General features: G+C 36.9%; 1 long non-coding RNA gene across 1 annotated transcript; it reads right to left on the bottom strand.

Moving 5' to 3' along the window:
* Window positions 1-1702: 1702 nt before the first annotated feature.
* On the bottom strand, window positions 1703-27250 carry LOC132522339 (uncharacterized). Its single transcript, XR_009541171.1, has 3 exons — window positions 27102-27250; window positions 23952-24038; window positions 1703-1876 (listed from the first exon to the last, which is right to left on the bottom strand). It is a non-coding gene; the product is annotated as an uncharacterized LOC132522339 (long non-coding RNA).
* Between the last annotated feature and the right edge of the window lie 195 nt (window positions 27251-27445).

Raw genomic sequence — 27445 nt, forward strand, 5'->3', positions numbered from 1 at the left:
CAAGATGATCTTTTTTTCATTGGCCAGGACTGATGCAGACTCTGCCCACTTCTTCCCTAAATTCACCCACATAATACTGAACTAACACTGTGATAAAGCAGGAATATACAAAAGCATACACCTAATAATTAAGATCCCAGCAAAGCTTTGGTGGTATAACTTGAAGGGAAACCCAGTCATTTAACAAGATTAGAGAGAAAAAAGTAGATTATAGTCAACCACAGATCTATTCTTAGTTTCAGTTCTATGCCATCAACAGTCCTGAAACCCAGAAGCAAAGGTTACGTGCCTGACCCTACCTGAAAACTTCAGTGTAGTCCAGTCTTAATGCAATCTTGAATTCATCCAAAATTAGCAACAATGGTCCCCCTCTTAAATAGGCTTTTATTGTCATTGTCATTTCCCCCTAAAGTCATTGCATTCACCCATTGTGTGTTTCATTTGGGAAGTCCTTGCCTGGGCTATGAATCTCTTTCCTCACTCCCAGTAGTTTTTTTGTTTTTTTTTTTCTTCAAACCTTCAAGTGTTCACTTGGGACTTGAGTAACTTCATGCTCAGGATATGTACAACGTGAAGGTAACTGCTGGACAAAGGATGGGTTCCAGGGATCCCGAAAGTTTGTGGGAGACCTTACCAAAGTTTAGTCCTAAAAGTCATGATGACCAAACATTTTATAGCTAAACAATTGGTGTTCCTACACCATAAGATCATCTTCTTGGTAGGTGACACTTTGACCAATATAAGTTATTATTTAATTCCATGAGCTCCTACAACTCATGCTTTCAGACTAGAACTTCTGGTTCCAGATCATTTGTAGAGATTCACGATTTATGCTCTTGTGATGGTTAATTTATCTTTAGCATATTTCCATCAGAAAAAAATGCTCTAAATCTACATTTTAAAATGACTCTATCATTGCAGCATTATTCACAATGGATAAAAGGTGGAAGCAACCCAAATGTTCATCAATGGATGAATGAATTAAAAAATGTGGTCTATACATACAATAGAATATTACTCAGCCTTAACAAGTAAGAGAATTCTGACACATACTGCAACATGGATGAAACTTTAGCACATTGTGTACAGTGAAATAAGCCAATCACGAAAAGAAGTTACTGTATGATTTTACAATACTTATATGACTTACCTGGAGTAGTCAAATTTATAGAGACATTAAGAGTGGTGGTTGCCAGGGGCTGGGGGAGAGGAGAATGGGGAGTTATTGTTTAAAGGGTAAGAGTTTCAGTTTTGTAAAATGAAAAATGTTCTGAAGATGAATGGTGGTGATGTTTGCAGAACAATATGAATGTGCTTAATACCACTGAACTGTACACTTTAAAATGGTAAAGATGGTAAATTTTATGTTATGTGTATTTTAAAACAATGAAAAAATTTGGGGGGGAAATGACTCTGGTGCCATATCACTATCCTAGGACAAGTGTGTACTTTTTCTTCCCAATGCAATGTTTTCTCATAAAGTACTCATCCTCTCAGACACCCCTATTCACACTGCATACATCCAGGTTCTGATTTCAAATATAATCATTCCAGTCATGGATTATATATAGTTAATTCTGAGTGGTACAGGTTGAAGAATGACTTACCAAACCTTCAGATAACAAAAGACAAGCAACAGAGTTTTAAAAAACCTAGGTGGTGATCACTTGCCCACCTGGTGTTTGTATTTACTCACCTCACTGAGTAGCCATCTCTCTTTTGTCTAGTGAACTTCAGTCTCATTAACCCACTTAGCAGCAAATACGAGCACAGCTGGCTCTGATCAAAAGGTGTTCCAACTTTAACGAGGGACTTTGGATTTGTACAGAGAAGTCTGAGTCCAGAGCCATGCTTTTAAGCCGCTCCACTATATTGCCTGGATGAAACATAAAAACACTTTAAAAATTATAATTTATATTATCAGCAATGTAGTCATATTAATTATAATCATTACAAAGATTTGAGTCATTAAATCTATGTAAAGAGAAAAATCTGAGATCATTAAGAGTAGTTTCATAAGGGCAAAAATGTGCATGTCAAATTTAGAAAGCCCACAGAAACAAAAAACAGTAAATTAACTCCTTTAAAATAGGGAGAAAGGGATAATTTATAATATCAACTTTGGAAATTTTTCCAGAACTAAAAGGAAAAGAAAATGTATTAATAGTTGAAGATAATAAAGAAATTAAGAGACTTGCTAAACAAATTGTGGAACATCCACACCCAGGAATACTACTCGGTAATGAAAAGGAATGAACTGTTGATACATACAACAACTTAGATGGATCCCAAGGGCTTTATGATGAGTGAAGCCAATCTCAAAAAGTCACATACTATTTGATTTCACTTATTCTCAAATTACAAAATTATAGCTATTGAGATCAGGCTAACAGTTTCCAGGGACTAGGGATAGTAAGGGGTAAGGAGTGTGACTATAAAGGGAAGGAGATCTTTGTGTAGGTGGACTAGTTCTATATCTTGATTGTGATTGTGCTTACACAAATCTATGTATGTGATAAAATGGCATTTAACACGGTATTAGATTCCTGGTTTGATATTGTAATATAGTTATGTAAGGTGTAACCATTGAGGGAATATGGATGAAGCACACAGAAGATTTCTCTCTACTATTTTTGCGATATACTGTGAATCTGTAATTACCTCAAAATAAAAAGTTTTAAAAAATGATAGATGTGCTCACTAAATTGAAGAGATCCGATACACATACATGAAGGAATGTGTCACATACATGAATCAAGAAGAAATAGAGGAAAATTATGCTAAGCCAAAGAAATACCTGTTTCTATTTTAAAAGGGCCAATCAGGCAAAATCAATGTAATGTAACCCACAGCTACAAATATATTTGATATTTACAGATTTCAAGGATAATGAAAATTCCTACAGGCAGAAACTACAAACAATACACAAAGGGAAAAATAATTCAAGTTGACATTACACTTTCTTTTTATAACACTAAATTTCAGTAGTGACTAGAGCAAATTCTACGCAAATAGCTTTTAAAATTTGAAATTACTTTGAAACCTTATTTAAAATACAGATTCCTGGACCGTATTTTTGTAGATTCTGAGGCAGATGGCCCAAGAATCATTATTTGAATAATACTGTTCTACTGAGTTTTGCAGAGAAATGATTTATATTAAAAAAAAAAAAAACCTGAAGCTAGTTAAATTTTTATTAGAAACCAGGAAAGCAAGGATCCTTTGACACTGCTTGGAAAAAAAAAAGTACTTGATACTTGAAAAACTACTACAGCTGACTAAAAGAACAAATAAAAATTATAAAATCTCAAGAGGTTATATATTTAAAAATTGGTAACATGTAATTCACCCATTAAAATTAGCATTAATATGTAATCAGTAGTTTTTAACACAACTGTGTTACATAATTATAAAAATATTTCTTGGGAAAGAGAATACATGATATTAAAAAAAGAAATTCTTAATGTCAAAGAATTTGATCTAAATAAAATCATTAATACATGTTTTTGTGGCTTTTTTTGGTGTTTTTATTTTATTTTTTTATTTATTTTATTTATTTTTTAACATCTTTATTGGAGTATTTACATTGTTGTGTTAGTTGCTGCTGTATAACAGTGAATCAGCTATATGTATACATATATCCCCATGTGCCCTCCCTCTTGTGTCTCCCTCCCACCTTCCCTATCCCAACCCTCTAGGTGGTCACAAAGCAGGAGCTGATCTCCCTGTGCTATGCGGCTGCTTCCCACTAGCTATCTATTTTACATTTGGTAGTGTAATACGTGTTTTGAGGGAGGAAAAAAGGGGAAAGTAAGAACTTTATGAGTCTTGTGTTATACAGGAGAATTAAGAGTAATCTTATATTCTTGTCATTGGTTTAAAATTACATATATATTAAGCTGTTTATATATAAAAATTATACATTTATGTAATATGTAGAAAATATATGTAAATTATAAAGCTAACACCATAGAACAGAAATGGGACAAACGCACATTCTACAAATACTTGTAGGAAAAAATAAGTAATAGGAAAAAGATAATTTTCAGTGACACATAATACACAGGTGAGAAGAAACAATAAGTAAAAACCATAAATTATAAAATAAAATGGCAATGGGAATTCCCTAGTGGTCCAATGGTTAGGACTCAGCGCTGTCACTGCCATGGCCTGGGTTTAATCCGTGGTCGGGGAACTAAGATCCTGCACGCCATGTGGCATGGCCAATAAATAAATAAATAAATAAAATGGCAAAATAAAACCATAAATCATTTGCCATAGTAAATGTAAATGGCTTAAGAGGAAAATACCGTCAGATTGGATCAAAAGGTAAAATTGAAGTCATTGTTAATTACAGGAAGCATACATATAAACAAATTGAGAAAGAAATGTTGGAAATTTCCCTGGGGTTCAAAGAGGTTCAGAAAGTTTCTTCAGTCAAAATAAATATTTAAAAGTCAGAGAAGCAGAGAAGTAAAAACATTAGAATCAAAGTGTCATGTATCATGGCCAAAAATATGAAATGGGAAAAAATTATTATTATATATCTATAAAAGTTATAGTGCACAATAAAAATATAGTAATTGTGAGTAATACATATAGCATAGAAATACATAAAATATAAACTATTAAGAAAGAAATCAAAATTTACTTAAAATTTAACATAACTTTTAACAAGTAGATCAAGGAGATGAAACAATTTCAAGAAGAATTATAAGAATTACAAGAAGAATTACAAAATATCAGTGATAGGCATAATTAAACTTGACATTATAAAGAATGCACACTTTTCCACAACATGCACAGAACAAATATTAAAATGCCTCTATCAGTTTTAATAAAGTAGCATTTTTATTCATCCACCCCAAAGGGTATATTATTTTCATATCCATCATGAAACTCAGGATGTTTAGAAGTAATCAGTATTCTCCAATCCTTAAAAGATCTTAGCCCTAAAGATAGGAGTTATCCCCGATTTGGTTGCTGTCTCATAAGACTCTTAGAGACCGCATGTAAATAAGTCACACCAGCCTCTTTACACACTTTCCCTGACTATACTAGACTGAATAAAGGCCTCCAAATTTGTCCCAATCCTAATACCCCGAAACTGTGAGTGTTACCATACATGGCAAAAAGTTCTATGCAGAAGTGATAAAGGATCTTGAGATGTAAAGATTATCCTGGATTATTCAGGTGGACCCTAAATATGATCACAAGTCTTTTTTATAAGAGGAAGGCAGAAGGAAATTTTACCGCGCAAGAGGAGAAAGCAATGGGACCCTAGGGCAGAGACTGAAGTGGTAAGGCCACAAGCCTAGGAATGCCAGCAGCCACTAGAGCTAGAAAAGTTAAGGAATAAATTCTCCCCTTTGGCCTCCAAAGAGAATGTGGCCCTGCTGACAGCTTGGTTTAAGTCCAGTGATACTGATTTCAGACTTCTGGCCTCCAGAATTGTGAATTAATAAATCTGTGCTGCTTTTCTACAAATGTTAGGACATTCAGACAAGTTTGAACAAGGAGATTCAAGCATTAAATTCAACCCTCTCTCCACATATATGAAATAAGAGGAGCTTAGTGATTTATCATACTCCGTATTTTATTGTACTGTCATTTTTTGTATATTAAGTTTGGTTAATACAATCTTGACAGCAGGGTGGAATGTAATTTAAATTTTAATATTTTCAGCTACAACAACAGCAATGTATTATTTCTGCATATGGAAAGATACCAGTTCTCTGATTGACTGATATAGCAGAGGGGACCAATATATACCCTCAGGTTACTTTTTAAAAATAGAAGTGAAAGATCATCTCTCCATGTCACCGATATCATGACATAATAGTTGGTTTGAATTATTCACTAAATTTCTTGGTGCCAAAGATCCCATCAAGTTTTAGAATATATATTTAGATATTTAAAATGGGGCTATAGCACAGGAAATATAGCCAATATTTTATAATAATTTTAAACAGAATATAATCTCTTTTTATAATAATATAAAAATATTGAATCACTATGTTATACACCTGAAACTAGTATAATATTGTAAATCAACTATACTTCACTAAAAAATAATTATTTAATTTTCAAAAAATATAAAAAATAAATCTGTGCCGTTTTAAGCCATCAAGTGTGTGTTTTAAGTCACCTGCCACAGGAAACAAATACACTGACCTTCTCACTGGGTATCTACCTAGTTCCTCTCTATGAGATTCTCAATGTATCAGCAATGATACCATTATTTTCCTTGTCATCCAATCACCATGAATGTCTCTTCTTCTTATCTCTATATCCAAAGTTGGGGTGGGGGGGAGAAATAGAGTGAATTTTTATCCCATCCCCTTCTTTTTTGGTGAATAAATTAAATTTTTAAAAATCTCCACAAGAGACAACTACATATCATTTAAAAGTGAAATCACCTCAGTTTGTATTCTTGTCCTCTCCTGGTGAAACTGCCAGAAATGAAGAAAGTATCTTAGCAACCTAAAGACAGTGGAGATAAAATAGATGCAAGAAAAGTACAGTGCTTAGCCAAGTCTTTAAAACAGTTTCTTACATCTCTTTCTTTTACCAAAACATTAGGTTGCTAATACACTTATCACTATAATTTTATTTTTCATTAATACTTTTGGTGGAAAAGTGACATGTTTAAGAGATGTAGAAGCTATAATAAAGCCATTTGCCCTAAGAACCAAGAAGCACACAATCTAATGTAGTACTTTTTTTAAAATTTTATTTATTTTTGGCTGTGTTGGATCTTCGTTGTTGCATGCAGGCTTTCTGTAGTTGTGGCGAGCGGGGGCTACTCTTCATTGCGGTGCACAGGCTTCTCATTGCGTTGGCTCCTCTTGTTGAGGAGCTCGAGCTCTAGGTGCGCGGGCTTCAGTAGTTGCGGCTTAAGGGCTCTAGAGCACAGGCTCAGTAGTTGTGGTGCATGGGCTTAGTTGCTTCGTGGCATGTGGAATCTTCCTGGACCAGGGCTCAAACTCGTGTCCCCTGCATTGGCAGGCAGATTCTTAACCACTGTGCCACCAGAGAAGTCCTCTAATGTAGTACTTCTTTAAAGATTTCCCGCACCTTGATTTACTTGGGACTTAACTTTCAAAAGATTCAAGTTGGCGGCTTCAATAAAAAAGTGGATCCTGTATTTCCTTCAATACTCAACCAAAAGGGACATAAAACAAACATTTTTTTGATGCCAGTATCCACGGTAAGAACTAGTTTGGGTCAGCTCAGTGAATGTATCCATGCTTATATTTTTCTTCCTGAATTGTTGAAAGCACTTTCACTGCTCTAAAGTAAATAGGAAGTAAACACTGCGGATTAGTCACAGTTTAACCAGAAAAACAGAAACAACTTCCAGTGTTCACAGAAGAAGGAATGGAAAATACACAGGTTCATGGAGAATGGTGAGGCTGAGAGTTTAACAGGGCACTATAAAATAACCCTGGCGACGGGCAATAGCAGAAAGTTTTATCTTTCTTAAGCTAGACGGATAATGGGAAAATAGGCAATTCCTGGAACCAAGAGGCCAGGATGACCCTATGGAAACTAGAAACTGTGGTGGGTCTGGATGCAGTGGAGGCTGGAGCAGTGAAGGAGATAAAAACCATGAGAGAAGCCATCTGAGGCTGAGAAGAGGAGGGGGTGATCTTGATTTCTTTCTCCTCCAAACTCAGTCTTTACCCGGCCCTCCAGTCTTCCACCATTGACTTAAGCCAGCCTCTCCCTGACTTAATCCTGCCAGATGTCAGCTAACACTGGAGCCTGGAAAAGTCACCTGGAGGGGATCATCTGCACCCTCGGAGTATATAGGAGAGGAGGATTGAACGTAGGGCAGTTGGGCCCAGGACCAGAACACCTCTGGTAAAATGATTTTATAATGTTAGATAACATAAAATACCATATAATTCAACCCTTTCGTTTCACAGAGAGGAAATGAGGTCCAGGGAGATTAAATCATTTACCCAAAGGCAAGCTTTTAAGTCCCAGCACACAGCGTGCTTTTATTAGGATCTACTATTTACCATGAAACGTTTTCTGTTTAATTGAAGCCACATGGTGAAGTGCTTGGGAGCTGGGCCCATTTCCTATTCATCCCTAGTATCTGTTTCAGCAGCTGATGCACAGAAAACACTCAACAAAATATTTATCAAACTAACACAAATTAAAAGAGAAAACATAGCCCATTGGCTGATTTAAGGTAGTTTGAAATATTTTCAAATTAATATGAAGTCCTGCGCAATTAAACAAAAGAGACTGCCAAAGCTATACCTCTTAAATGTTTTAAAGCAGTGGTCCCCAACCTTTTTGGTACCAGGGACCGGTTTCATGGAAGACAATTTTTCCACGGACCAGGGTGGGGCTGGTGATTTGAGAGGCCACTTCTCAATGTACACTAAAATTCAATGAAGAAAAAAAGCATACACAAAGCAAGTACTTCAGAATAAGAAAAAATCAGACTTAAAATGAGCTGTCCATGTAATGTGCCATGTTAGAGAGGAATAATAATTAAAATATGCCTCAAAGGCTAAGTGATTTTTTCTGTTAAAGAATACTACAAAGGAGGAGGTTTGGGGTAAACAATTCCATCAAAATGGCCAAATCAACATGCTTAACAGGAGTTTCCTGTTCTTGACATCTGAGCCTTATTAGAATGCTCTATTTCCTGTATTTCCTTGCCTAAATAGAATCTTACTTCAGGCAACTTTTTGTCTGAACTTCTGTGTGTAAAAATCAGGGACTTTTATCAAATCTTTTCTCACTGGCTACTTAATGTTAACAAAGCACTGAAATGGACTGATGCCCTGGGGTGTGCAATGGAGTGTCCCAGCCTATCAGTTAGCTGCACATAGCACAAATACAGCTCATCTGAGGCAACGCTAAATGCAATTACAGAACTGAGGGGTAATACACAGAGCACTGTCTTTTTAGGCAATTCACCTCTGAAATGCTTATGAAATAATTGCTTAAAAAATAATAAGGTAGGAAACAAAGATACTACCTAATATGTAGGTCTCTCCAAATAAACACACATTTAAAGGTTCATTTTTTAATAAGTTATCTGAAACCTGAAATACATTTTCATGAAGGGCAATAAATTCTGAGTGATGGTTAAGTTTTTATCACAGAGCTAAAGAAATAACTGTGGCAAAATAGTAATTGAATAAAACATAAATTCAATAAAATGGTATAAATATCAATGTTTTTAAATTAATTTTCATTGGAGTATAGTTGCTTTACAAAAAAAATCCATGTTTTAAATTTATCTTGATTTAAATATAAAGAGAATTAAATTGAGAATGAGCGGCTTTTAACCTTCATTCTGGCACTACCTATGTGGCCTTGAGCAATTGCCTGGAGATCATACTTGACAGACAGAAGAGAACATACAATTTCTTTTAAATTCTTGAGAATTAGTTTTAGCTCCCTCCTTTCATAACTTGCTCAATGACTCATAAATACCAGAGAATGCTTTAAACTTTACTCAATTCCTGAGATGAGTGACATTTTCTATATCCAGTTAATACAAGCTCAACAAAAATTTATTGAGGGTCTTTTGAATTGTGGGTACTGTGTCTGAACAAACTATTTTAAAAGATACTTCATAAAAGTCATCAGTAAAATGCAAATTAAAATCAAATGAGGTTTCACTAATATCTACTAGGTTGTCTAATATTTTAAAGCTGCCAATATCAAATATTGGGAAGGATGTAGAGCAACCGGAACACTCATACACTGCTGATGGGAGAGCAAAACTGTACATCACTTATGAAGCTAAACATACATTTACCATGTTACTCAAAAATACCACTAAGTGTTCACCAAGTGAAAACAACTGTCCATACAAAGACTTGTACACGAATGGTCACAATAGCTTTATTCATAATAGCTGAAAACGCGAAACAACTCAAATATACAAGTAAATTGATAAACAAATTATGCTGTATCAATTAGTGGAATACTACTGAACAATAAAAAGGAATGAACTAATGATACACTCATTGACATGAATGAATCTCAAAATCATTATCCTAAGTTAGCGAAGCCAGACACAAATGAATACATACTATATGATTTCATTTGCATGAAATTTTACAGTGGAAAATCTCATCTATAATGACAGAAAGCAGATTAGAGGTTGCCTGAGCTCAGGGCTGGAGGAGGATTGACCATAAAAATGTACCAGGAAACTCACTGGGGTGATGGAGATATTCTATATCCTGATTGGCAAGATCGTTACACAGATGTATGGCTTTTTCAAAACTCAGAGCATACACTTAAAATGAGGACTGCCAAATTGCCAGGAGCTTCTGAGGGAGTAAACAACCTTGGTGGAAAAGTTCTGAGACCATAAGAGTCTATTACCTAATTGTCATAGGGGCTATTGGAAATACCATTTGGTAATGAGGGAACATTTTCCTACTGAATAAATTTGAAGCGGAGAAGCAAGAAACAAAAATGAAGTTGTGTTTTAATTACAGTGTTTGCTACGCCAATGCAACTTTGAAACAAGCAAGGTAACACCATGACCATCCCCTGGCCTCCAGTCACCTCCTCACTGGTTCCAATCAGATTGCCTAGAAAATGAAGCTTCCATCAGTTACGACTGAGACCAGAGTTGTTTTGCTAAAATGTAGATGCTGCTGTTCCTTTCTTTAAAATGTGTGTAGCTATTAAAAACTAAAATGGTAGAGAGAGGATCTTAAAAAGAGCATATGGAAACTGTGCACATGATTTAGACTGTAAGTAGCAGCTGACAGTGTTAAGAAGAGTTAGCCTTTTCTTGTTCTACTGTGCACAATAAGAAGCACCTAAGTTCTTCTGCGTGGAGACAGTAAAGAGTCCACATCACTACACCCAGACTGGAACCTAGCCTCTGGGAAGAAAGAGGAAGGAAGAATGGATTGAGGCAATTGGTAGAGGGAAGAAATTTTTTAAAATAAAAAAAAAGAGGGAAAAAAAGGAGAATTCCAAGATTCCTGAGGTAGACTCTATTAGGGCTGGCTGGTGACATGATGATAAAAGTTTTTAAATATTTGTACCATCCTCTGGACCCCAAATGTAACTCTCTAGAGATGCTGTGTAGCCAAACTGACTACATAGAAGTCTAGATGATCAGATGTCCCCACAATATTGATCCCAGGACCTGGGCTTCCTACTTCTTTAAGGACTAAATCACTGGATCTTGCAAAATGAATTATGAATCATTTAACCACCAAAGACCATGTTTCTCTGACTGTTAATATTTTTATTATCACTGGAATCAGTGAAGGGGTTGCCTCCCTTGAATCTTAGCAGCAGACACATCATACATAAAAAGATGTCAGTCGGGCTTCCCTGGTGGCGCAGTGGTTGAGAATCTGACTGCCAATGCAGGGGACACGGGTTCGAGCCCTGGTCTGGGAAGATCCCACATGCCGCGGAGCAACTAGGCCCGTGAGCTACAACCATTGAGCCTGCGCATCTGGAGCCTGTGCTCCGCAACAAGAGAGGCCGCGATAGTGAGAGACCTGCACACGATGAAGAGTGGCCCCCTCTTGCCTCAACTAGAGAAAGCCCTCGCACAGAAACGAAGACCCAACACAGCCAAAAATAAATATAAAAATTAATTAATTAATTTTAAAAGAAAAGATGTCAGTGGCTTATCAGAAAAGTGACTAGAGGTCATTTGAATCAAAACAGAAACCTATCACAAATGGATTATGGCATAATAATAATTTCAGAGTTTGGTGCATTTTACATTTCATTTTTTAACATCATTTTTAATCCTACCTTTACCCATAAATAATTGGGAAGTTGATAAATGAGACTTACATAAAACAAGTATATATAGTCACATAATGCTTAAAAGAGAAAATTATTTCAAAAGGAATTTCTAAAAGGGAAATATATCTTCAAGTAGGGTACAGAAAAATGGACAAATGACAAAAAAATGCTGTTGTTTTTCCCTCTAGCTGAATCAGTGAAGAGTTATGGGTTAGGTTCCAATCCCTCCTCCAGTCAATGGCCAGACCATTGGACTAGCTACTATGGCTTCCCTGCCAAACACTGGGGAATATGGCTGAGGAAAACAGTTTGAGCTAAAGGGGGCCCTGAGCCATGGCCTGAACCATAACCAGTATACATGGAAACACTACATAGTTTTCAGTTTCCTCTGGAACCTATAATTCCCCAAATCCTGATGCAAGGTAGGTTTGGAGGTGGACCTTGATCATTAAAAGTAAGATAAGGGTGTGGTTATGGCAATTCCCCATATGGGAAATAAGACAGAAAAGAGCAAAAGTGTACATGATTTATTTTCATTTTCTTCATTTAATTTGGGGTGTGTGTGTGTGTGTGTGTGTGTGTGTTTGGGGAAAGGGATGCATTAAACTTATCAGATTGCTCGTATTTTTCCCTAGAAGTCACCCGTGGGGAAAATTTATAGACTTTTTGATAGGACATACTCCATACCAAAAAAATTCTCTGATTTTTACATTAAATTTTAAAACACACACACACACACACACACACACACACACACACACACATACAGACACAGTCTTATGTCTACTTACTCTGGTTGTTGCTACTATTCCACATTTCCAATCATTAAGTCCATGGGTTCTTCCCTTTAGATAATTTACTTTTTAATTGCAGTATGTTTTACATTATTAAATTACCATTTTTTCTGCCTTTGTAGTAGGGACACTTAAGGCCAGGACAGCATTATGCATACAGAGACTCAGTAAGGGCTTTGCTGTCCTGTGTTTCCCACCACATCTGGGTCAGGTCCCTGCAAAGCAAGGTCGTGAGAATGTGACCGCCTTCTGCGTTGCTCTTTTTCTGGCCCTTAGGGAAATGCAGGTCCTTTTGGACATTAAGCTGAAGAAGGTAGTAGTATTTAGAACAAATATGCATGGATTCTTATCATTCTTGCCTGTACTATTTTAAAACTTCTTTTTATAATTGGGCTGAGTTCCTGACTGGCTATGTGGTAAGAGGACACTTTGTTTACACTGACATTTTTCTAGAAAACATCATAGAGTCTCATATTGAGAAAGAGATAGGTTGTAATAACTGTGGGAAAAAAAACACAGCTGAGGAAGGGAAAATTAAAGCAAAATGAACTAAAATTTAAAACAAATGCCTTTTTTAAAAAAAAGAAAGGATCAAGTAAAAAATGCTTTGTTTCATTCTTGCTTTCACTCCATTTTCCCACATGACTTTTAATGTAGAGAAATCAGCCACTAATAAGAATGAAGCCACTTACTACAACATATGATTTTAACTTTATGAAATATTCATAGTGTTTCATATTTTTAAAAAATATTTTACATCTCGACAAATTGAGTACCTTCTCTACTTTTTGTTTAGTAGTATATACATGGTACCTCCACAGTTAACAGGAGGAAAGTATATAGTAAAGGTCAATATTACAAACTGAAAAATAATGAGAAATAATAATAAAACTAACTAAAATCTGCTTTTCTCTCATTCCAAACACACTTTTTATTTTTATATTATTTACCCCAATAATACATGTTTCCACCTTATTTTTCATATCAGGAATTGCCATAACCTCCCCTTATCTTACTTTTAATGATCAAGGTCCAACTCCAATCCTACCTTGCATCACAGAATTGGGAAATTACAAGTTCCAGAGGAAACTGAAAAATATGTAGTGTTTCCATTTATACTGGCCATGGTTCAGGCCATGGCCCAGGCCCACCTTTAGCTCAAACTGTTTTCCTCAGCCATATTACCCAGTGTTTGGCAGGGAAGCCATAGTACTTAGTCCAATGGTCTGGCCACTGACTGGATAAGAGATTGGAACCTAACCCAAAGAAAACTCATCTCTAGGCTGGCAACTTCCCAGGAGGAGGTACAGCTCAAAAGGCTGTGCTCAATGGAGGTGAAGGTATTTAGCTGAACCTGTCAAATTCACTTCCTCCAGAATTTGCCCAGGAAAATTGAGTGACTAGCTGGCCAGTTGCAAGAGAGGAATGGATAGATCCACAGAAAGAAGCCAAATTTCCATGAAATAAAGATCACTATGGCCATGATAAACACAGAAAGCAAACAGTCATGGCTATCTGGAACACTGCCAAGTTTCTAGTCCTAAATCCACTATGTAAATTCTTCTAATAACCACCTCTCCTCATTCCTAAGAAAGCTCAAGTACGTTTCTGTTACTTGCAAGCAAAGAACACCCAGCATCCTTCCTATCCTTCATCATTCCTCACACACTCTAACATGCAACATCCCTGCCCATGGTCATACCCATGTTTAAACATCTGCAGCAGAAATTTACCACTCAAGTTATCCGAGTATATCTCTAGGTAATTAGATTATAAAGCCATTTCCTATGTTGAGTAAATCTTTACTTCCCTACTTCCCTGAATCTTATATTCTCCAGCTATTTAAAGCTTCATGAGACCATTCATCATTCTGATTACTCTCTTCTGAAAATGTCACAGCATATTTGTAAATTTCCCAAATCATGGCTTCCAGAGCTGAAAACATTTGTCCATGTGTGGTATGACCAACACAGATGGCCTGGACTACCACTTTTGTTGTTCTGTGTAGTATGTTTCAAGTACTGTTGGTTAAAACTGTTTTCAATGACGTTGTTGAAACATTTTAAACTTACTGTTAACCAAAAGCACTAACAGCTCATTTTGAAATGAGTTTCAGATAACCTACATGTCCCCCCGCCATGGACCTATGTAGTTGGGTTTTAGATCCAAGATCAGGATATTTAGTTTATGAGTTAAATTTTGTCTTTGCTGGGCTAAATTTTATCAGTTTCCAGTCTTCCATCAAATGTCCCTGACCATCCACCCCAGCCTTTCATGATCACTTGATCCTCTATATTGCTGTAGCAAATGCATCTATTGCATTCATTTGGTGCATCATTTATACAACTTAGTCAAGTTATTTATCCTTTAGTGAAGGTTGACTTCAAAGTGCAGAGCTGATGTATCTTATTTTTGGAACCTAGAGAGTGCTATACTCAAAAACTTTATTTGTAACTAGTAATCGAAAAATGAATATTGTAAGCATATCCAGTGGGTCCTACACTGTTTTTCTGGTCAATGCCTGTGAGCTTACAGATATGTGACAGGAGTGGCCTTATGCAATGGAGCCTTGTACATTCTTTCTCATTATGGAGGATGAGTGGATAATCCTCTTGAAACATGAATGGATTTTTGCCTTCAACTGTTAGTATTTTGGATGTCCTTTGCATCTATTTAAAATATTTCTAGCAAACATTTGTAAAACAGCACCTGTCATAGGTAGTTGAAAGGGTCATTTGGCTTGAGTCTTCAAGGTTTGAAAATTCTCAGAATTAGACATTAACTCTAAATGAAGTTGTACATACAGCTACAGAGATACAGTATAGAGGTTAAATTATGTCACTCACAATAAATTTTAAAATCATGTCTCATTAAAACGCCACTTCATTTTCATGCATTAGGAATAAATATATTAAATATTAATATATCCTATAATTATTGTATGAATCACAGAATGACAATGCACTGTATTTTGCAGTTAAAGACAAAGCATTAGTTTGTTAAATGGAAATATTTAAGATTACATCACAACTTTGTATCACCCTGTTCCATAATTTCTTTATTTTTTCCAATATTCTGGTTGCACTAATAAATGGAGATGAGCCAGCACTTTCTCAGTTTCACAGAGGCCCTCGAGGCAAATGAGCATCATAATCTCATTACTGAAGTATTCTCCTGATGGTCCTTATTTCTGGCCACATTAAACTTATTCTCACCTAACAACAAGGCTTTTTACAAGCTGATTCCTCTCAAGATTGTTTCTTCCATTTGGTACATTTTTAATGAGCAGCAGCAATTGTATGAATCACTGTGCTAGGTTCAGTGAAGAAAAAAAAACATCATCATCAATAGATCAAAATAAATGTGATCCTTTCCTTTCCCTCAAGGAGCTTATCATGCCCACTGATAAGTTCCAATTACCAACAGCACAAAGTAAAGCACTGGGTATTGTATTTTAGGAATAAATAAAATGTCCTGAGACCAGAGAGAAGGAGACATAAATCAGATTAGGAGATTTGGGAAAAGTTGGCCGGCTCCATATTTCTATACTATGGGCAATCCTGGCTCTAGTCATAAAGTTCTTTTTTGTGCCTTTGCTCCCACTTCCTGATTTTAACCCCACTTGCCATTCTTGGCGAGAAAGAATATTTCTGGTGCACATCATGCAGGAGGCTATGCCCCAGCTGGGAGAGGATACAGAGTCACAGTTGTCGCTAACAATTCTGCTGCCGAAATTCCACCCTACTCTTTGCTCCAGGACTGCAAGTTCTTGAACTGATATAGTTGAGAGTACTATCTTGCAGGGTCTCTGATCTTCCTATCCACCCACTTGAGGGGTACACAATATCCTTTCTCTCAGTTTAATTCAACTGACATGGGGCTAAAATATTGCAAATGAAACTTCATGAAAACAAAAGGAGAAGAAATATCACCATAGGTGAATGAGCCCTTACTTATTTTAGTGCAACCTTCATAGATGACCTTGACTGGAAAAGCACTAAAGGGCACACACACCCAATTTCATTTCTTCAACCCTGTCAATGTGAGTGTGCTTCCTCATCCAAAACTGTGAGCATATTTATTAATAAGTGATAAAAACTGGTACTCTTTGATTATAAATCTCAGCTTGCCCACCTTTGTCATGAATTATGTTATTCTCATTGCGGTGGACATGAAGGGACTGAGCTGTAACAGCCATTCACATCCAGCTTCTGGAGCTTGGGAAATGGTTCTGATTTTACAAAGTAAATATTGTGAGCTGCAAACATGAAGGATCAAATTTGAGTTTGAATTCCCAATAAAAAGATTTATTTCCATGCAACATTGTAAATCAACTATACTCCAATAAAATTCTTTTAAAGATGCAAGGAAGACTTATCAATTAAAAAAAGAGGAATATTTGTTTCCATAGAGACTTAAAATTGCATTCTCTATCACAGATGCAGAGATGACAGGCAGTAGAGCAGAATAAGCTGAGCATACACTCAAGTCAAAGTCAGAGCTGCTGTTTTGCTGGGTCAGTTCTCGGGATAATGATTAAAGACTAAGAATCTGTGTGATGAGTGAAGCAGACCCTGAAACAAGACATTGACAACCAGTACTTTCCAGGGCCCTAAGGATCTAAGGAAAGGACCAACACAGGACACACAGAAGAGGACCAACATCGTATTGAAGAGAGCATATTCCCAGCCATATTAGCCAAGGTTTCTTACCAGTTCATTAGTAAGGCAAAACTAAAAATATCAAAATCTAACAATTTATAGTTTATTTTATATGCTTGTAATTGTAAACTGTATATATATATTAATACAGAGTTTAATTAAGCACAATAAATCCTCCTATCACTTCCACAAGGAATTCGGTTAAAGGACCACATTAGGTGTTGTAATAGAGAAATATCCAGATTGAATGAATCTTATCTGACTATCAGAATGATAGTCTTGGTACCCAGAGGTTGTGTATTAATGAGGATTAGATTTGTCTATAAGTGACAAATCCCAAATAAAAGTACTTTAAACACGATCAAAGTTTTATTTTCATCTCACATCACCTGAACAATCCAGATCTGGCATAACCAGCAGGGACCCAGATCCTTTCTATCTTGTTACTCAGCCTTGTTTCCAACAGGTGGCTGGCTCAGGATAAAGCTCCAGTTTCATCCATTGTGTCTCTGTACTCCAGCCGGCAGGAAGGAGCAAAAGAGAGGTAAAGGTATTACCCTTTCCTTTAAGAACTTATATTCTGCCTACATTCTTGATCCTAACTTAGCCACAACCAGCTGCAAGTGAAAAGGTGAATTTTATTCCTCTTTCTAAGTGGCCATGGTCCAGACAAAAATCCTCTGTCATGGTGGAAGAATAAAGACGGTTTCTGCTGCAGTAGCCAAAATTCCCTCTACCATATATAATTTTAGCCTAACAAATTATTTTTCTGTTTGGATATAGCAGGAGCAAACATTTATTGAGAGCATATTCTGTGCCAAGCAATTAACTAAAACCTTTAAAAATACTGTTATAGGCTGAATTCTGTCCTCCAATTAAGATATGTTGGATTCTAACTCAAATACCTTAGAACGTGACCTTATTTGGAAATAAAGACCCTTATTGGGTCTTTATTTGGGTCTTTCCAGGTGTAGTCAAGTTAAGATGAGGTCATTAAGGCGGACCCTAATCCAATATGGTTAGTGTCCTTATAAAAAGGTGAACTTGGACACAGACCTACACAGAGGGAAGAGTAAGTGAAGAGTCACAGAGAGAATACCATATGAAGATGGAGTAATGAAGTGATGCATCTACCACCAGAAGCTAGGAAGAGGTAAGAAAGGATTCCCCTACGTGTTTCAGAGGGAGCATGGCACTGATGATACCTTGATCTGGCTAGACTTCTAGCCTCCAGAACTGTGAAAATAAATTTCTGTTATTTTAAGTCACCCAGTTTATGGTACTTTGTTACAGCAGCTGTAGGAAACTAACACTAATAGGTTATTTCATTTAATCCCACAACTACTCGTATGAAAGAAGTAGTTATTTTTCCTTTTTTACAAATAAGGAAATTAACTCAAAAAGTGAAGCAACTAGCAAAGATCCCTTGAGCTTTGAATGACCCCTAGGTTTTTCTGATTCCAGTCCCTCAACTCCTAATCTGCTATACTAACTAAAGAATTAACAAAGATCCTTGTTTTTTAAATCTTCCATCCCTTCTCAGCTTGGACACCACTGGAAGAAAAACTATGAATTGCTATGCAAATATTTCGATATTATTATCCGCCAGGTGTCTCTGTAGCATGATGTTGTAACTGATCCTCAAAACTGGGACACTTTGGAGAATGCGATTATGCGATTCATAATTACAGTGGCACAAGAAGCCTAAACCAGGACTATCTTGGGCAAACCAGGTTTTACAGTTACACTAATTTTAACTCATTCCTGAGTGCCCCGTCCACTCTGACTCCTAACCAAAAATATCATTATAGTGGCTTACAGAATTCTAATAATTAGGTTAGAAAACATCAAAATACCTTAACTATGCAATAATAATAACATAGTACCACAAGAATAAGATATTCCTGGATCATGAGTAATATAGAGATCACAGAATATAGTTACAAGAATGATTTTTTAAGATGATAAATCCATTTTAAAAAGAACATACTTTGATTATTTAGCCAAAAGTATCTGAGCAGTCCTTCCAGACCTCTAAAGACTGAGGACCCCACCTTTGGAAGGTTAAAAGAAGCAAAAAAGAAAGGTTTATCTTGTTTCAGACTCTGCATATTAAGGCTCTACTAATGCTAGTAGAATTAATAATCTAATACTGTGGAGCATAACAAGCATTCATTTTTACAAAAAACAAAATTACTCCTCTTCTAGACTCCTTTCCAAAGTTGAGGAAAAAGTAACTTCCCTGGGGATGTGGGTTGAAAATTGTTGTCTTTAGTCTCATCCAAACTTGAACCTTAATGTCAGAAAGAAGTCAGGTTAGCTATCAGGGAGAGCTTTGTAAATTCACACTTCTGCCAAGATACAGCCTTCCCTGATTATTTCTAAAACAGCCAGGTGCTCTTAGAGGTCACCTAGTCTGGACTGTAACCAAATAATGAAGAAAAGTAATAATTCTACCTAAGCATAGTATACTACTTACATAATTATACAATCTGATAAAAAGCTCAAATTTAGGCTCTCTAACATTCCTGAAAGTCTGGCTTCCATGGCCTTTATCTGGGGCTAAGACAGGCTCAAAAACTGTTTACCTGCATGTGAACATTCACTTATCCTCTACTTCAAACACTGTATAATCTGAGTAAAATGCAAGGCTCTAAATGCTCACTGTGTTTACCTCTGCATGGAAGGATTTCCAGTGACTATGTGTTCTATTCTTTCTTCCTCATGTTTTTTCATTGAATAGAGTACTTTTGAAATTAAACAAATAATATTTTCAAGCTAGAAAAAAAAGATCTCTAAGAAAGATCATTAAAATAAGTATAAAGAAATTTTGGTTTCTGATCCAGCATATGAGAAGCTGGAATATGTCACTCTGTCTTGAAAAAACAAGTAAAAATCTACCCAAACTGAAAAATCAACAACTCTTCTGAGACCCTTCAGAGAAGTAAGGCCACAGGGCAAACCACTGCCCCCAAAATTAGACAGACCAACAGACAAATACAAGGAATCACAAACCTCCAGGGGAACCAGCACCAGACAGGGAAACCTGAGCTGTAACTGAAGAATTTCTGGAGACTTAACATTACAAGTCTGAGAGATTAAAAAGTCCAGGGGTACCTAGTCATAAGGGGCCCCCACACTTTTGTGAATTTTACTTCCAAGAGCTCAACCAAGTTCTCACAGTAAATACTGGAGAAAAATCTCCTCTTGCTTCCTGCAGGAGAAGGGGAAAGGAGCTATTTTGAAACACTCCAGAGCATTCTGTACTTCTTAACAAAGTCTGCCCTCAGGATAAACTATTTAACTAGAGCCTAACCTGCTGGGGTTTTATCAGAGTTTAACTGACCTGGGGGAAGAAAATACACATCTCCAGCCTACTATAATCATCCTGTTCCAACTACGGGGGAGGAGAGTATTGAGAAGCACGCATGGAATTCACAGTCCAGAGGTACAGGCTTACTAAAAGACTGAGACCTAGTCATAGGACCATAGAATGCTTCCTCTCCCTCATCTTCACCATCATGTTACTAAAGGTCTATTTACAGCAGTTCCTTTTACCCAGTACATCATGTCCGGCTATCAAAAAAAAAAATTATGACATACTAAAAGCTAAAAAAACAGTCTGAAGAGACAGAGCAAGCATTAGAACCAGACTCTGATTTGGGAGGGATGCTGGAATTATCAGACCAGGAATTTTTAAACTACAATTAAGATGCTAATTATTCTAATAGATAAAGTAGACAACATGCAAGATGGGCAGTGTAAGCAGACAGACGGAAATCTTAAGAAAGAACCAAAATGAAATAATACAAGTAAAAAACACTGTCACAGAAATGAAGACTGCCTTGATGGGCTTATTTGTAGACCAGATGTGGCTGAAGAAAGAATCACTGAGCTTGAGGATATCTAAACAGAAACCTCTAAAAATGAAACGAAAAAAAAAAAGACTGAAACAAAAAATACCATCCCAGAACAGAATATCCAAAAACTGTGGGACAACTACAAAAGGTGTAACAGGGCTTCCCTGGTGGCACAGTGGTTGAGAGTCTGCCTGCCAATGCAGAGGACACAGGTTCGTGTCCCGGTCCAGGAAGATCCCACATGCCACGGAGCGGCTGGGCCCGTGAGCCATGGCCGCTGAGCCTGCGCGTCCAGAGCCTGTGCTCCGCGTCGGGAGAGGCCACAACAGTGAGAGGCCCGCGAACCGAAAAAAAAAAAAAAAAAAGGTGTAACAGTTGGACAATAGAAATACCAGAAGAAGAAGAGAGAGGAACAGAAGAAATATTTGAGAAAACAATGACTGAAAATTTCCCAAATTAATATCAGACACCAAACCACAGATCCAGGAAGTTCAGAAAACACCAAAGAGGATAAATACAAAAAAATACTACACTTAAATATCATTTTCAAACTACAGAAAACCAAAGATAAAGAAAAAATTCTGAAAAAAAACAGGGGAAAAAACAACCACCTGACTTATAGAGGAACAAAGGTAAGAATTATATCCAACTTCTCCTCAGAGACAACATAGTCAAGACGAAAGTGAAGTGAAATCTTTAACGTGCTGAGAGGAAAAAAACCTATCAACCTAGAATTCTGTACCCTGCAAAAGTATCCTTCAAAAGTGAAGGAGAAATAAAGACATTCTCAGACAAACAAAAGCTGACAGAATTTGTTACCAGTAAACCTGCCTTGCAAAATTTTAAAATAAGTTATTTAGAGAGAAGGAAAATGATATGCCAGAAACTTGGATCTACATAAACAAGAGAGGAGCATTGCAGGAGTGAGTGAAGGTAAAATAAAAACTTTTATTCTTTTCTTTTTTAATTTTAATTTTCTTTTTATTATTTATTTTTGGCTGCACTGGGTCTTCGTTGCTGTGCACGGGCTTTCTCTAGTTGAGCAGGGGCTACTCTTTGTTGCAGTGTGCAGGCTTCTCATTGCAGTGGCTTCTCTTGTTGTGGAGCACAGGCTCTAGGCATGTGGGCTTCAGTAGTTGCAGCAGGCGGGCTCAGTAGTTGTAGCACGCAGGCCCTAGAGCATGCAGGCTTCAGTAGTTGTGGTGCGTGGGCTTAGTCGCTCCGCAGCATGTGGGATCTTCCTGGACCAGGGATTGAACCCATGTCCCCTGCATTGGCAGGCGGATTCTTAACCACTGCACCACCAGGGAAGTCCCTTTCTTTTATTCTTAATTGATCTAACAGATAACAGTTTGTTCAAAATAATAATAGCAACGATGTATTCAATCATATGTGCTTATGTGTATACTATTAGAATGGTGAAAATGTAGAACACTGACAACACCAAATGCTGGCAGGAACTCTCATTCATTCATTGTACCATTCAATATAAAAGCCACTTTGAAAGACAGTTTGGTGGTTTCTTACAAAGGTAAACATAAGCTTACCATAGGATCCAGCAACTGTACTCCTTGGTATTTACCCAAAGGAGATGAAAACCTATGTCTACACAAAAACCCACACACCGATGTTTATAGCATCAATATTCAAAATTGCCAAAACTTGGAAGGAACCAAGATGTCCTTCAGTGGGTGAGCGGATAAATAAACTGTGGTACATAGACAATGGAACATTATTTAGTGCTAAAAAGAAATGAGAGGGGCTTCCCTGGTGGTGCAGTGGTTAAGAATCCACCTGCCAACGCAGTGGACATGGGTTCAAGCCCTGGTCCAGGAAGATCCCACATGCCGTGAAGCAACTAAGCCTGTGCACCACAACTACTGAGCCTATGCTCTAGAGCCCGTGAGCCACAACTACTGAAGCCCAGGAACCTAGAGCCTGTGCTTTGCAACAAGAGAAGCCACTGCAATGAAGCCCGCACATCACTACAAAGAGCAGCCCCCACTTGCTGCATCTAGAGAAAGCCCGTGTGCAGCAAAAAAGACCCAATGCAGCCAAAAATAAATAAAATAAAATAAATAAATTTATTTTAAAAAAAGAAATGAGTTACCAAGCCATGAAAAAAAAAGGGAGGAAATTTACATGCATATTACTAAGTGAAATAAGCCAATCTGAAAAGGCTACATGTTGTATGATCCCAACTATACGACATTCTAGAAAAGGGTAAACTCTGGAGATAGTAAAAATATTAGTGGTTGCCAGGGATTTAGGGGAGGGAGGACAGGGATAAATCAGCTGAGCACAGAGGATTTTTAAGGCAGTGAAACTATTCTGTATGATACTATAATGGTGGATACATATCATTATACATTTGTCCAAACCCATAGAATGTACAACACCAAGAGTAAACTTTAATGTAAACTACGAACTGTGGGTGATGATATGTCAATGTAGGTTCATCAGTTGTAACAAATATACAACTCTGGTGGGGAATGTTCTTCATAGGGGAGGCTATGGATGTTTGGAGACAAAGCATATATGGTAAATCTCTGTACCTTCTGCTCAGTGTTGCAGTGAACCTAAAACTGTTCAAAATAAAATAAATTCAAAAATGCAAATTAATTAACAAAAACTAACCACCAAAAAAAAAAATAGTATAGAAATCCTATCTTAGTTTTCTATCATCATGCAACAAATAGACCCCAACTGGTGGTCTAAAACAACAGTAAACATTTTTGTGGATGAGGAAGGAGGAAGCAGGTTGGTTGAGTGGCCCTGGCTCAGGTTGCATCTGGGATGTTGGCTGGGGCCAACATCTGAAGGGTTGAGTGGGGCTAAGGGATCATTTTTCAACATGACTTACTCACATAGCATTGGCAGAGGGTTCAGTTTCTTCTATGAGACCCTTGAATGTCCTCATGACATTGCAGCTGGCTTTTCCCAGAGGGAGTGATCTGAAAGAGAACAAAGCAGAAACCACAATGACTTTTATGACTTAGTATCAGAGATGACACATGTCACTTCCATCATACGCAGTTTATTAGAAACAAGTCACTGAGTCCAGCCCACACCCAGGGAAGGGAAATGAAACTCCACTTCTTGATGGGAGGAGTATCAAGAATTTGTAAACATGTTTTAAACCACCCAGAGAGCCCTATTCACAAAAAGGAAGTCACCACTGTCACATACACAGACAAATATTTAATATATTGAAAAAATTTATAAAGTTATCACTGAAAGTAGAAATACAAAATTTATTAAAAATTCTCCATTTTACTTTACTTTCTAGTTTTAAAAATCAAATATAGTTCTTTGGTAGATTAAAAAAAGGAAACTTTTACAAGCTGTATAAATTTACACCATAGGTGTTTGTGGTCAATATGGTGAAACTAATAGTTTTTAATCAATAAATCAACTTGGACAGAATTGATATCTTTGGAATATTTAGTCTACTTATCCATGAATTTGGTATTTCTCTCCATTTATTCAAGCCTTATTTAATGTCTTTTGATTGTTACAGTTTTCTCTGAAGAGTTTGCGTGTCTTTAGTTGAATTTATTCCTAAGTATTTGGTATTCTTTGACACTATTATAAATTAGCTTCTTTTTTCATTATTATATCTAGTTGTTTGTTGCTGCTGTAAAAATTAATATATTTTCAGGCAAATCTTATATCTATTAAGCTCCCTAAATTCTCTTATTGCTTCTAATATTTTCCTTTAAAGTCTGTTGAATTTTTCTTTTTAAACAATTTCATCATCCCAAAATGACAGCTTTATTTCTACGTTTCCAATTCTCATACCTATAAATTCTTTTCCTCTTCTTATTGCTTTAGGCTACGGACTCCAACATCATGTAAAATAAGGGTCATTATCATGTGCATTTTTGTTTCATTTCTTAGTTAAATGGAAATGCTTCCAAAATTTCCCCATTAATGAAGATATCTGCTATAGTTTATCAGTTTAAGGAAGTTGTCTTCTGTTTCTAATTTACAAAGAGGTTTTCTCCAATCATGAATTCAACATTATCAAATGTTTTATTCTATATCTAGTAAAACAATTACATCGTTTTCTCTTGTAATCTGTTAATGTGGGAAATTACAGTTTTTGGGGGGTTAACCCATCCTTTCATACTTGGGGTATACTCAACTTGGTCATGATATTGTTAGCTTTTTCATACACTGTTAGCTTCAATCTACTAACATTTTATTCAGGATTTTAAATCTATATTTTTTAGTGAAAGGGCTATAATTTTCTTTCTTTTAATGTACTTGTATCAGGATTAAGATTACTAATTTTAAATATTTCAAAACTGTAAACTTTGCATGAAAAAAATAGCACAATTTTAGAAGAAAGAAGCTGGAAGAAGATATGTACAAAATATGTAACTGACATACAGTTGGCCCCCCACATATATAAATAACTCTTACAGATGAATAAGAAAAAGACTAACAATCAAATCAAATGGGCAAAGGATAAAAAAAAATGAAATTAACAAAGAGGATAACCAAAATATTTAATTATATTCATTAAACATTATAAAAAGATCCTCAACATCACTATAGATTAAGAAAATACAAATCTATACAATATTTATATACCATTTTAAAACTCATCACAACGTCAAAACTTAAAAAGAAACTAAGTCCTGATGTTAACAGTGCAGAGCAGGAATTCCATCCCTGCTGGTGGAAAAATAATTGGGGCTATCAATTTGTAGACCAGTTTGGAAATATTTAGTGAAGTTGAAAATATGCATGAACTACTTCCTCATAATTCTACTTCTAGAGAAACTGTCATTTAATATGCTCCAGAAGAGTACAAAATTAGAAAAAATCTTAATGTCTTTCTGTAGGAGGATGGCTAACTGAACAGTGACACAGATAAAATGAATATACTGTGTATCTGCATGAATCTATATAATACATCTTGAAAACAGTACACTGGGTAAACAATAATGCTAGGAGGAAAATAGTGCAGTATGGGACCATCTTTGTAAATCTTGAAAATACTCAAATCATTGTTATATATCATTTATGGCTACAAATGAATGAATTAAAATATAAAGCATGAATACAAAAGATATACACAAACTTCATGAATTGGATGAGTCTAGCGACGTAGGGAAAGGAATTCGGAAGGGTAAAGGGGTTTCTGTTGTGATATTAAATGTTTATTTTCGCAATTTGAAGAAAATATGACAAAATATTAGTATTTGTTCCTTTGATAGTGGAGAGTATATGAAGTTTATAGTTCTCTTTAGGTTTTTCTATGTTTTTTAAATGCTTCATAATTTTATATAAATGTTTATGAAAAAAGAACCACTTGAATTATTTGAGAAGTAGATGTTGCGTTATATTACCGCTCTAACTATCCTTGAAATTGTTCTCTACGTATTGTCTCTTTGTGATTGAATATTCTCTGGGCCTGCTTCCTCACCTGTAATGTAAGAGGGGTGAACAGATGGTCATTTCAGATTCTTTGTAGCTCAGATACTCTAAGTGCCTTTCCTTCCCCATCCGCTGACACCCCGTCCCGCCACCATTTTTTTTTTTTTTTTTTTTTTTTTTTTTTTGCGGTACGCGGGCCTCTCACTGTTGGGGCCCCTCCCGCCGCGGAGCACAGGCTCCGGAAGCGCAGGCCCAGCAGCCATGGCTCACGGGCCCAGCTGCTCCGCGGCATGTGGGATCCTCCCGGACCGGGTCACGAACCCGTGTCCCCTGCATCGGCAGGCGGACTCTCAACCACTGCGCCACCAGGGAAGCCCCCGCCACCTTTTTAAGGTTCGTTACCTGACTCCATCTTTCTTTCCATTCTCCAAGTCTCCTTTTCTGAAAAGTCACCCGGAAACACTTGACCAAAGAATGCTCAGTAATCAAATTTGCTAAAACTCGACAAAAGCTTTTTAACAGTTCCACATTTTCATCTGTCAGCTCTGACGGAAATTGGTGTAGGGAGCAGCAGGAGGAAGCAATAGAAAAGACGCTCCCTGGGAACAGGTGTGCTAGTGCGTTCTTACCTGGACGTCAGACTCCAGACAAGGAGCAGATAATTTGGGAATGGACTATAAGGCCAGCTTAACTCTGTACAATCCGAGCAAGTCAGCGTGGACGCAACATATTGTACTTTGCAGCAGTTGGTTGGGTGGGAGGCGAGGGGAGAGAGGCCGCAGCTGGAGGTTTAAAAAAAAAAAAAAAGGAAAAAAAGGCGAGGTGCTGGGAGAGAGGTCTGCCCGAATCAGAAACACCCTGTAGCGTCTCCGCCTCAGGAGGAAGGCGTATTTCGCAACCTCCGAGGGAAATCGCCTCGGCCGCGGCGTCCAAGTGAGCTGCGGCCGCAGCCCGCGCAGCCCGCGCAGCCCGC

Source organism: Lagenorhynchus albirostris, chromosome 6 (genome assembly GCF_949774975.1).
Source record: "Lagenorhynchus albirostris chromosome 6, mLagAlb1.1, whole genome shotgun sequence".
Taxonomy (NCBI): Eukaryota; Metazoa; Chordata; class Mammalia; order Artiodactyla; family Delphinidae; genus Lagenorhynchus; species Lagenorhynchus albirostris.